Source organism: Pongo abelii, chromosome 4, assembly GCF_028885655.2.
Source record: "Pongo abelii isolate AG06213 chromosome 4, NHGRI_mPonAbe1-v2.0_pri, whole genome shotgun sequence".
NCBI classification, from domain to species: domain Eukaryota; kingdom Metazoa; phylum Chordata; class Mammalia; order Primates; family Hominidae; genus Pongo; species Pongo abelii.
This window is the reverse complement of record NC_071989.2, coordinates 15,871,188-15,885,179: the sequence shown is the minus strand read 5'-3', so window position 1 is coordinate 15,885,179 and position 13,992 is coordinate 15,871,188.

Below are 13,992 nucleotides of genomic sequence, written 5' to 3'. Positions count from 1 at the left end.
CCTGCCCAGATGGAATCATTTTCTTTATCATAAATATTTTAAAACACTTGATTTGTATTAAAGTCATACAGGACTGAAACTAATTTTAGCTATTTTAAATATTTTAAATGAGCCCCAAACAGTAAAAGCATTTTGGTTATATAGAATCCATTTAAAAAAATAATTTCAAATTTTACAGAAGTATTTCCTATTATGTAAATTATTTAATCAAAAAGAAAAACTCACTAAATGCTAATTTTGTCTGACTTGATGAACCAAAGAAAAGCACACCTAGTCAGTATTAATTGTATTTCTATCATATGCTTTAATGACACTATAGTCATTGTTTAATATTGAAAGAAATTCTCAAAATATCTATTATTCTTTTCTTCATTTAAGGGCTGAATAAAATTGTATTGCCAATTGGTTTATTGGTTTGCCCTTAAAAATTATTTTCTTCATAATGTTAAAATAAAAGTTTTTGTAGCACAGACTCATTACTAGTCAAGTACAGAAAATATCTCACTCCCTGCTTAGCTTTAATGATCTCAGTGTGCTCAGGATCATGACCTTAAGGAGAGCAAATATTGGCTTCATCAAACCAATGAGTAGAAGCCAATTGCAGGGTTGAAGTTAATCAGTTAGGAATTGCCAGCTTGCAGGAGGTATGACTGAGTATCCTTTGGCTTACATCAACCATCAAGATGTGGAGAGAGAGAGGCTGTCTTCGGGATTGCCAAAATCCGAATCCCATGTGCTGTTACAGATTAATATCAGCCCTAAAATTGTATCTGGAAGTAAACTGGAAAGTAGCCTGGTGTAGTCAGTATAAGTATTACATAACCAGACAGGCAATCTAGAAATCAATGAGAATTTTTAGGCATGAGCAGGTGCTTTGAACTGTCTGGAGAAGTAAACAATCCCATGCATAAATCAGGGAAAATGCTTTAATTGCACTGATATACAAGTTTGTCCTTGTTCCAATTCCTTCTCAGCTATTGATCCTTATACCTTGAAAGACAAGGAGGGCAGGGATGCAATTCGCCAAGCATATCATACATTGCTGGGCATACATTGTGTTCTTAGGTACTATGATTTATCTCACGAGAACAAAACAGTGGAACGGTTTCAGAAAAATGAAAGTGCTCACAAAGCCACCACAGTTTGAGATAGTTCTGGAACTTCACTGAGGTTGACTGGGCCATGCTGTCACCTTCTAGCTGGAGGTCCACCTGGGAATCAGGAAGACCAAATCTTTTAGGAAGCACAAGGTGTCCAGTAACTCAAGAAAAATTATTTGTGCAGAATAATGGGAGTCAAAAAGAGAAATCTGATCCTGAAAACAAAAGCCACAAATATAGTTACAAAGTTTGAAGTAGAATTGAAAATTAATACCAGGATAGTGGTTATTTTAGGGTCAAAATAAAGCTGTATTTTCTTTATGACTATTGAAATTGTTCAAATAATGAGTAGTGGCATTCAAGACTTAAACTAATTTTGTTCCTGAATTGACTGTTGTTTATTTTATTTTATTTGTTTATTTTTTGAAACTGAGTCTAGCTCTGTTCTCCAGGCTGGAGTACAGTGGTGCAACGTCTGCTCACTGCAGCCTCCACCTCCCGGGTTCAAGCGATTCTCCTGTCTCCGCCTCCTAAGTAGCTGGGATTACAGGAGTGCGCCACCATGCCCAGCTAATTTTTGTATTTTTAGTGGAGACGGGGTTTCACCATGTTGGCCAGGCTGGTCTCGAACTCCTGACCTCAAGCAGTCTGCCCACCTCAGCCTCCTAAAGTGCTGGGATTACAGGCATGAGCCACCATGCCTGGGCAGGTTGTTTATTTTATTTTGAAATTGACAGTAGTTTTGGAGTCACCTAGACATAGCTTAAGTCACAAAGCAGTAGACGTGTACAGCAGAAAAGAGAAAAATGAAAACATTTCTTGATCCATTTTATTCCAATCTATCTTTTGTCAGCAGAAATCACATGAGACTATTCTCTTCTGGGCAGATGGTTATTTATCCTAATGTAAAAGCTCTTCAGAAAAGGTAGAGGATCCCACAACCCCAGTAGATCCTTTCTCATATATACTTCACAAGGGATTTGAAGCACATTTTCTTACTCTGTCTGCTCAGAATAACTGGTTAACCTCTTGTGAATAATAACCTTTATGTGTTGGCTAGAAGATTACTTCTCTATTTCCTTTTTTACTTTATTGCAACATTCCCAGGGCCAGTTAAAGGTGATGTCAAGAAAATTGTAAAGTTCATCAATTTTGGTTCTAAAACTTCAGAAAATTCACACACCAAGAATCACCAATAACGCTTAACCTTATGTACATTCTATATTTAAAAGAAACTTCATTGTTTCAAAATGAAAGCCAGTTGAGTAGCCTGGAGATGGGGAGGCTGTCATTACATTTAACTTCTTTTTTTATTTTTTGAGACGGAGCCTCGCTCTGTTGCCCAGACTTGAGTGCAGTGGCACGATCTCGGCTCACTGTAACCTCTGCCTCCCAGGTTCAAGTGATTCTCATGTCTCAGCCTCCCCAGTAGCTATGACTACAGATGCCTCAGCCTCCCCAGTAGCTATGATTACGGGTGTGTGCCACCTCGCCCAGCTAATTTTTGTATTTTTAGTAGACACAGGGTTTCATCATGTTGGCCAGGCTGGTCTCTAACTCCTGACCTCAAGTGATCTGCCTACCTTGGCCTCCCAAAGTAGTGGGATTACAGACATGAGCCACTGCACCCGGTCATTACATTTAACTTCTAACACTGGAAATTGCCCGCAAACTACTTCCAGTTTAATACACAGTGCTGCCCCTAGGTGGGGTAGATGCTTTGGTGTTTCTCACTAGCCCCGGTGCATAAAAGTCTTTGCCATCAGAGAAATACAGTGAACATGAATGTCCACCTTAAAAGAAGAATTGAATGCAAAATATATAGAATTGCCACTCTGCCTGATAGGGATTTGTGGAAAAAAAGAAGGGTGGTAAATGATCGCAGAATGTATACGCTAAGAGGAACCGAACTGTTCTTACTATTAGATTACAGAGAAGAAAACTGAGGGCCATGGAGTGATTTTTCCAAATTAAGTAAAGTAGTTAACAGCAGGACTACTAGTCCTAGCATTTGCGCAGTTAGCAAACAGCTAGGCAGTCAGTGCAAGCATGCTGATTACACATACATAACTTACAATTAACAGCAGGGCTATTATTAGTCCAAGTATTTGTAAAGTAGTTAACAGCTAGGCAGCCAATGGTAGGATGCTGATTACACATATATAACTTGATATACCTATAGTGACAACTGGTGATTCCTCTTCCCTAATTTACCTTGTGAGTCACCCAGACATGAGTCTCCCAGGAGTATCATGATGCAGCAGGTCCATAGAATTGGCTCTCTTTGTATCTTTCAGCTTCCCTAGATTATGGATTAAGAATTAGGCACTTTGAGATACTCTGCTTTTACGTCTAACCATCACTAGAGAAGAGCTGCTTCTCTTCTAGACTGCTTGGAAATGAATGACCCTCATAAAACACCACAGTTATACCTTCCTTCCAAACTGATACCCTCAAATCCTCCAGGTGGTAGCCCAGTGTAAAAACACACTCCCTGTAAGTTTGCATCTTAGGAGTTTCTTCTTGACTTGGACTCTCAAGCCAAGGGAACATACGGATCTGAATGTTTCAGCCCATTGTGACATTCAAATCTGTGGATTTAGAAAACACTTGATGTTGTCACTATTGCCACGTGACACTTTGGTTAGTCTAACAGTGACTCATGAAGCTGGATGTTACCTCCTGACCGTTGCTGCTGCTCCTTTTACCGAAATCAACAAGCTTGATCACTGAAGAACAAACACGAGAGTTAAAACTCTAAATTCAATCTTTTTTTTTCTTTTTTTGAGACAGATTCTTGCTCTATTGCCCAGGCTGGAGTGCAGTGGTGTGATCTCGACTCACTGCAAACTCTGCCTCCTAGGTTCAAGTGATTCCCCTTCCTCAGCCTCCTGAGTAGCTGGGACCACAGGCGCATGCCACCTACACCTGACTAATTTTTATAATTTTAGTAGAGACAGGGTTTTGCCATGGTCTTGAACTCCTGGCCTCAAGTGATCCACTCGCCTCGGCTTCCCAAAGGGCTGTGATTACAGGCATCAGCCACCATACCTGGCATAAATTCAACGTTGAAACATAAGCTCTAAGATAAGACACTTACTAAATAAGCATGATAAGACCCATATAAAAGAAAAGGAGAGGCTGTGCGTGGTGGCTTATGCCTATAATCCCAGCACTTTGGGAGGCCCAGGCGGATGAATCACGAGGTCAGGAGATCGAGATCATCCTGGCTAACACAGTGAAACCCCGTCTCTACTAAAAATACAAAAAATTAGCCGGGCGTGGTGGTGGGCGCCTGTAGTCCCAGCTACTCGGGAGGCTGAGGCAGGAGAATGGCATGAACCCGGGAGGCGGAGCTTGCAGTGAGCCGAGATCACGCCACTGCACTCCAGCCTGGGCGACAGAGCGAGACTCCGTCTCAAAAAAAAAAAAAGAAAAGAAAAGAAAAGGAGAACTGTGCATAGACTACAACAATGAGAAATGAGCAGGTATTTACCACACAACTCTTCCTAACCATGGATTAAAAACAAATAGACATTTCACTTACTGATGCAGTCTATGTTTAGGCCTACATCTCAGATTACAGGGTATTCATCTGCAAAATTGATGTCTCAAAAATGCAGCTAATTTTGGAAAATGATACCAGATCCTTTAAAGATCTAAGTCAAAGTTCTATGTTTTTCAGATTGTGAACTATAAGGAAGCATATACTCTGTTCAATGAAACGGATACAAACAGGAGACGGAAATACTGGGTAAAAGAGGATAGTTCCCAGGCAAATGCCCTATCCCCAAGCCTGGAAACTCACAGCCCTAAATGGAAACAGGCCTTACTGTTTTTGTGCCCAAATTTTGCCTTTTGGTCCACCATGCTCCCACTATCCTGTACCCATATAAGCCCCAAACCCCAGACTCCAAGAGCAGATGAGCAGTGCAGAGGAGCAGAAGAGTGGTACAGCAGAGAAGCAGAGAAGAGAAAGAGCATCTGAACGTCGAGAGGAGTTCGGCTGGGGACAGTTGGAGAGGAGATTGGCTGTGGGACAGCTGAGCTCCAGGGAAAGATCATCTTCCCACTCCATCCCCTTACCAGCTCCCCATCCATCCCACTGAGAGCCACCTCCATCATCCTTCAAGTCCATGTGTGACCTGATTCTTCCTGGACATTGGACAAGAACTGGGGTACCAAGAGGGCATTGAGCTTTTGAACACTTAAGCCATCTGCAGATGGCAGAGCTAAAAGAGCACTGCAGCATGCCCACTGGGGCTTCAGCAGCCATAGGCACCCACCCCTAGATGCCACCATGGGGCCAGAGCTCAAAAGCACTCGTCCGGGTTCCTGCACCTGCCCATCTGTGTGCTCCCCCTTCCATAAGAGGTTTGAGCAGCTGCGGTGGCCCAACTGATGAGCCACACCCTGTCATACATCCTGCAAGGGAGGTCAGGGAACTTTCCCATTTCAAACCTGTTTACTATAGAGCCTACACAAGTTTGTTTGTATGGATATTTAAATACTTTTAGACATTTGCTGGATGTGTCTTTGGCCAAGATACTTTACATCTGTCATTTGGTTTCCTTATCTGGGAAACAAGGATCTATTCATTCATTTATTCAAAACCTGTCATGGATCAGTAATTACCTGCCTGGCTTTTTACACACTGCAGAGTTGTGTGAGGAAGAAAAGAGAACATGTGTAGGAAAGCCTTTAAGAAATAGGAATCATTACACAGATATGTTATCATAATTATCTATCCTATGCTAAAATGATGCCCAAAGGAGAAAAATGCCTAAATATGGACAGGTCATATAGGAACCAAAAGTAAAGTATTCAAATAATGCTCTAAGTGGTAAATATAAAAGTTTACCAAAATCTGTGTAATATTCAGTTTTCAAATTTAAAGTTTAGACCAAAGTTTCTGCTGATTCTCCAATGTATAATAGTACATGTAGCCATTTTTTGATATGTAGCCATTTTTTTTGATAGTGTATAGTGTGCTATTATGGATTAAGGGCTAAGTATTTTATACATATTCTTATGTTAAATTTTAATTCTTAGCACAGTCCTATTAAGTAAAGATTATTATTTTCAATTACAGGTGAGGACAGGGAGACACAGAAATTAAGCTATTTGCCTGAGGTCATATCCCTGGTTAGTAGAAGAGCTGGGCTTTGAGCCTCCAGCGGCCAGGCTACAGATTATGGTCTTACCCACTACACTGCACAACACTTCACCGAAAAGAGACAGCTATACTGGAATGTACTAAAATTTTAAGGGTCATTATGGAACCCCTGGTTGAAAGGACTTTGTTATTGAGAGGTCAGTGATTTATAGAAAAATCTTTATATTTCATCCCTCTTCCCTTTGTGCATCTGGGAGATAAGGCAGAATTTTAATCTATGTTTTGTTCAGGAATGAGTATTGCTCACGTAAATACTATCAAGGAGAACCCAACTTTAAACTTTCTACCACATTTTTTCCAGGAATAAAGGCTTTCAAGGACAAACATTATCACAGATTGCTACTCAACAGTGAATGTCTCAAAATTCTGCATAGTTATATTTGAAAAGAAGCCAAATATGTGAAAAAAAAGTCCACTTCAAAAACTTAATGAAGGCAATTTATCAACAATTTCACACATCATTTGCCCACAACCTTTGAATAGAAGGTTTCCCAATATACCCTTTCCCCTTGTGAACTTCTGGTCATATGCGTTTTAGTGATTCATTAATCATCATCTTCCCCCAAAACTGAGATGGAGGGAGAATACATCCAACATAAGAGAACTGTGAAAATATATTCTATGCCTTTTTTTTTTTTAACACAATGTCAGAGAAATGCACACAGAATAACATGAGTCTTTAAGATCAGAGGCTGATCTAAGACTTGGAGTGAATTTGTCATATAAAAGTTTAGAAAAACGTAATGCACCTGAGAATCCCTGGATCTTAGACTCCTAAAATTTCTGTAGCGTGAGAGAGAGAAAAGAGAGAATAGCATAGAATCAGTGATGGGTGAGTGAATATGACTTAACACAGAAAAATCAGCAAAGCCTCTTGGGGCACAGATTCTTTAAATAATTAACCAGAAACTCTTTGCAAAAGACCTACTTATCAAATAACTAACTTAAAACCATTACTGTTGATTGTCAGCATCGTTTTGTAACCGAAATGCCTGAGGGATAAGTTGGTGGAAAGTAATTAATAAGACCAAGAATAAGGTTTACTGCATGTAACTGATACTATTTGTAAATCTGGGACTCATAAAGGATTGTACTAATTGACGGTGGAGACACAGATGTTTCTGCCATTTTAGTAAAGGGAAAAAGTGTAAGAACACACCACCCAACAGAGAAGCGGGTGCAAAACATGTGGAGCTGTAGTGCTTACCACAGAAATAATTTTCAGTTATGTTTTTAATGTAAGGTACAATTTTCCTATTGCACACTTTGGGCAGCCCACATATGGGACTCAGGTGTGGCATTTACATTGACAAATAAACATAGTTTTAAAATATTTGTACAAATGTAAGGGGTACAAGTGCAGTTTCGTTACACGGATATATTGCATAGTGATGAAGCCTGGGCTTTTCATATATCCATTACCTGAATAACGTACGTTGTACCTATTAAGTAACTTATCATCCCTCACTCCCCCTCACTCTTCTCACCCTTCCAAGTCTCCAGTGTCTATCTTTTCACACTCTGTGTCCATGTGCACACATTATTTAGCTTCCATTTATAAGTAAGAACATGTGGTATATGACTTTCTGTTTCTGAGCTGTTTAACTTAAGATAATTGCCTCCAGTTCCATCCATGTTGCCACAAAAGACAGAATTTCATTCTTTTTTATGGCTGAATAGTATTTTATGTTGTGCATGTGTGTATGTATAGATACACACCGTATTTTTTTTTATCAAATCAAGTGTTAATGAATACACATTTCTGTACATGAATAATCATCACACAGAGAAACACATCAAGAAGTCAGTCTCCTTTACAATAACTGCAAAAAATTATGTAGGAAAAAATATAACCACGGGTTTTAAAGCTCTCTACAAGGAAAACTACAAAGCACTAATGAAAGAAATTGTAGGTGACACAGACAAATGAAAAAATCTTCCATGGTCATGGATCAGAAGAATTAATATCATTAAAATGACCATACTGCCCAAAGCAGTCTACAGATTCAATGCAATCTCTATCAAAATACCAATGGAATTTTTCATAAACTTAGAAAAAAAAATCTTAAAATTCATGTGAAACAAAAAACAGCCCCAATAGCCAAAGCAATCCTAAGCAAAAAGCACAAAGCTTGAGGCATCATATTACCTGACTTCAAATTATACCACAAGGCTATAATAACCAAAGCAGTATGGTACTGATATAAAAATAGACACATAGATCAAGAGAACAGAATAGAGAAACCAGAAATAAAGCCACATATCTAACCAACTGATCTTTCACAAAATCAACAAAAACACGCTACACTGGGGAAAGGGTACCCTTTGCAATAAATGGTGCTGGGAAAATTTGATTGCCATATGCATAATAATGAAACTGGACCAGCTGTCTCTCATCATATACAAAAATCATTCAAGATGAATTACAGACTTAAAAGTAAGATCTGAAACTATAAAAATACTTGGAAAATAGTTTGATAAGACAAGGTGAAATGTACACTTGACCTGGCATATTGGGGTTCTACAGAGAAACAGAACATATATATATATACACATATATATGAGGAGGTTTATTATGTTTCCATATGATTATGGAGACAGAGAAGTCTCCTAAATCTGCTAAATAACCAGGAAAGCTGGTAGTGTAATTCAGTCCAAGTCCAAAGCCCCTCTGAGAGCTTGCTGGTTGTAAGTCCCAGAGTGCAAATGCTGGAGATACAGGAGCTACAATGTTCAAGGGCAGGAGAATATGGATGTCTTAGCTCAAAAAGGGAGAGAGAATTCAGCTTTCCTCTGCCTTTTTCTCCTATTTGGGCCCTCAATGAATTGGATAATGCCCATCCATGCAAGTGAGGGTGGGTCTTTTTTACGCTGTGTACTAATTCAAATTCTAATCTCTTCCTGAAACACCCTCATAGACACTACCAGAAATAATGTTTAATCAGCTATCCAAACATCCCTTAACTTAGTCAAGTTGACACATAACTAACCATCATGGCCTGATAGCCAGATAATTCAGCAAAAAGAATTATGACCAGTAAAAATAGGGAAATTGGTCAAAGACTAGGAAACTGGTGGAAGACTTGGAAAAATGATGGAACAAATCATCTAGATGATTTTCTTCCTTCAATCCATTTTCTCAGTATAAGAATGAATTGTGTTTTTGAAACTATTTGGATTACAATCATTCATAGCACTGGTGGTGTAATACATTTGGCATGTATTTCTATGTGTATGTGTTTCCATGCACAAATATTTATATTTATTCTTGTGAGTGCTTTCTCAGAATGAAATTTTTGAGCTACACTTATTACTCACCTGATTTTAGTTAATTTTACTAGGTATTTACTGAAATTATCAAAGATGTTAATGGAAGGATAATGTGGCAGAGGGCAAGTTGTTACTATTTCCATTTAGACAGATGTCAGAAAACACACTGGTATGTAGCAGACAAACCCTAGGTAACTTCCTATGCTCATTCCCTGGATAATCTGCTCCCCTTGAATGTGGGAGGGACCTGTTACTTGCTTCTAACAAACAGAATATGGCATAGGTGATGGAATGTCACTCCCATGATTATGTTATGACATATACACATATGCATACACAACATTGCACCTGCTCATCACGTGTGGGAGCTTGTGCCACACAGGAATTCTCATCTCAGAGTTATAATGCTTTGGTTTTAAGCAATGACCAATCATTGTTTTGAAATGAGATACATGAAACAATCTTGAAAAAGAAGAACAGAGTATAAGGACTTATACTTTCTGACTTCAAAACTTACTACAAAGCAATAGTAATGATGATAGTGTGGTTCTAGCACACAGGTAGCTGTAGAGATCAATAAATTAGAATTAAGATTTCAGGAATAAACTCGAATCTCTGGACAACTGATTTTCAGCAAATGTACCAAGATTATCCAATTGAGAAATATTGATCTTTACAACAGATGGTTTTGTAACAACTGGATAGCAACACACAGAAGAATAAAGTTAGACCCTTACCTCACACCACATACAAAAATCAATTTAAAATGAATCAAAGACTTAAAAGAGCTAAAACTGTAAAACTCTTAGAAGAAAACATAAGGGTAAATCTTCACAATCAAAATTGATTTTAAATCAATTTAAAATGAATCAAAGACTTAAAAGAACTAAAACTGTAAAACTCTTAGAAGAAAACATAAGGGTAAATCTTCACAATCCAAGACAAAGGATTCTTGGATAAGACACCAAAAACATTAGTAACAAAAGAAAAAAATAGATAAGTTGGATTTTATCAAAGTTAAAAACTTTTGTGCTTTGTAGGACATCATCAAGAAAGTGAAATAAGGCCAGGAATAGTGGTTTACACCGTAATCTCAGCACGTTGGGAGGCCAAGGTGGGAGGATCACTTGAGCCCAGGAGTTTAAGGCAGGCGTAGGCTACCTAATGAGACCTTATCTCTAGTAAAAATAAAAAAATTAGCCAGATGTGGTGGGCATATGCCTGTGGTCCCAGCTACTTGTGAGGCTGGAGCAAGAGGATTGCTTGAGCCCAAGATGTTGAAGCTGCAGTGAGCCATGATTGTGCCACTGCATTCCAGCCTTGGTGACAGAGTGAGACCCTGTCTCAAAAAACAAAAACAAACAAAAAGAGAAAGTGAAATGTCAATCCAAAGAATGAAGGGAAATATTGATAAATCATATCTCTCATAAGGAACTTGTATCCATTATAACTCAGTAATAAAAAAGAACCTAATATCTGAATAGACATTTCTCCAGAAAGCTTTATACATGACCAATAATCACCTGAAAAGATGCTTGAGGTGGAACCTCTGCTTTCAAAATGGTGGCTTCGAAGCTAGCTGGCTTCATTACTCCCACAAAGAAAACCAAAACCAAACATACAGCACTGACATTATCACCGGGAAAATCCTAGGAAACAAATATGAGGATGAGACAGTATCTGGAGCCAAAGAAAAGTAAAAAAACTCTGAGCAAATGGTAAGAGAATCCGGCTTTTATATCTGCAGTGCCCCTTCCCCCAATTGCCAAGCACCAAACACGTGGAAAACCCTTTCACATTTTCTACACTGGCAAAAGGGTTAACAACAAACTTCTGCACTACTTTATTTCCCAGCAGGAAATCTGTCCCTGCTTCTAGCCGAGGGAAGGACTGGAAGTGTCAGAAGAAGGAAATATTTCTGAGGACAGCCAGAGACAGAGGGAGTGGTGGGACTACCATCCTCAGCCCTGGAAACTGTTAAGTAACTTGGCCAAAGGCAATGCCAAATCACAGTGGCTGATGAGCAGCACCATGCTGTAAAAGGTTTCTTCCACTCGTCCCCTGGGCACAAACATCTAGCTAGCCTTTCACACTACTGGAATACCTTCTTTGGCACCTCTCTTATTCCAAACAGGTGGCAGTCTGACTGTTTACTAGAAATAGGCAAACCTGGGCTTAAGGCACCATCTACTGCCAAAAAGGAGGCAGTGACCTAGAGTAAAAAATAAAATAAAATCAACAGATTAATTACAAAGAATCTCTAAGCAAATGTATCCAATAAAGACCAAAACAAGCCAAACAGAGAAGACTGGAATAACTAACTAATTATTCAATGCAAAAACATAGACACACATCCACAAGAAACAACCATAGTTCCACAAAGGAAACATGACCTCCTCAAACAGACAAGCAAGGAACCTGTGATCAACCCTATGTGAAGTCCCTGAACAATAATTCAAAATAGCACTTTTAAGGAAGCTCAGTGATTTCTAAGATAGCATAGAAAATTGATTCAGAAATTTATCAGAAACACTTAAAGAGATTGAAATAATTGTAGAACTGAGAAATACACTTGCTAATCTGAAAATTTTATTAGAGGCTCTCAACAGCAGAATGAATCAAACAGAGGAAAGAAGCAGTAAGCTCAAACACAGTCTATCTGAAAATATACAAAGGAGAAAAAGGAAGAAAGAATGGAAAGGGATAAAGATTATCTATAAGGTAAAGAAAATTGCCTGAAAAGACCACACTTAGGAAATATTTGTGTTCAAGAGGGAGTTGAGCAAGAGCAGAAGGTAGAAAGTTTATTCAAAGAAATAATAACAGAAACTTTCCCAAAATTTGAGAAAGAGACAAACACGCAAGTACAGGAAGATTAGAAAACATGAGAAATATGTAACCTAAATAAGACTACTCCCAGGCACATAATAATCAAACTCTCAAAGGTCAAGGACAAAGAGGATTCTAAAAGCAAAAAGAGAAAAGAAGGAAATAACATTTAAAGGACATCCAATTTCTCTAGGAACATACTTCTAAATGGAAACCATACAAGCCAGGAGAGAGTGAGATGAGATTTTCAAAGTATGAAAAAAAAAACCCTGCCATTCATGAATACAGCAAAATTATCTTTCAAATATGAAGGATAGACAGTCTTTCCCAGACAAACAAAAGCATCTTATAAGAAAGGCTTATAAGGAAGGCTAAAAGGAAATCTTCCATCTGAAAGAATTAAAAAAAACCTCTAACATGCAATAAGGAAACATCTGAAGGTATAAAAACCACTGGTAAAATTAAATACATGGATAAATCTAGGATACTCTAATACCGTAGTTATGGTGTGCAATTTTCTCATAATTCTAGTATGAAGACCAGTAGATAAGTCTATCAAAACCAATAATACCTATAGCAACCTGGTAAGATAAAGGAAATATAAAATATGTAAATTGGGACATCATTAAGTCAAAATGTGGGGGCAACAGAGTTAAAATGTAGAGGGTTTCTTTTTTACATTCTTTGTTTCTATTCTTTTCTTTGTGATCTAAGATAAGTTGTCATCTCTTTAAAATAACTTGTTATGTTTATAAGTTGTTTTTTGTCAGCCTCATGGTAATAACAATAGATCTGTGATAGATTTGCTAAACATAAATGACAACAAATAAAAACATACCACTAGAGAAAATCACTTAACCACAGAGGAAGACAATAAGAAAGTAGGAAGGGAAAAGAGGAGTTAAAAAGCAACCAGAAAATAATCAACAAAAATGTCAGTATTACTGATCAATAATAATGCTGAATGTAAATTTGGACTCGATTCTCCAATGAAAAGGCATAGAGTGGCTGAATAGATAGAGAAAGAATACCCAACTTTATGCTGCCTGCAAGAAACCCACTTTATCTATAAGGAAAGGATACACATAGGCTGAAAGTGAAGAGGTAAAAAAACATATTCCATGTGACTGAAAACCAAGAAAGAGCAGGAGCAGTTATACTTAAATACAATGCACTATAAGTAAAAGACTGTAAAGAGACAAAGGAGAATACTATATCATAATAAAGGAGTCCATTTATATTTATAACAATTATAAATATCTAGGCAGCAACACCAAAGCTCTCAAGTATATAAAGCAAACATTAATAGATCTAAAGAGAGAGATAGACTGCAATACAATAATAGTAGGGAACTTTAACACCCCATTCTCAGTAATGCACAGAGCATCCAGACAGAAAATCAACAAAGAAACTGTGAAGTTAAACTATATACTAGATTGAATAGTCCTGACTGACATTTACAGAACACTTCTCTCAACTGCTGCAGAATACACATTCTTTTCATCAGCACATGGAACATTTTCCAAAACAAGTTATAGTTTAGGTTAGAAATCTAGTCTGTACAAGTTAAAAAATACAGAAATCATATTAATTATCTTCTCTGACTACAATGGAAGA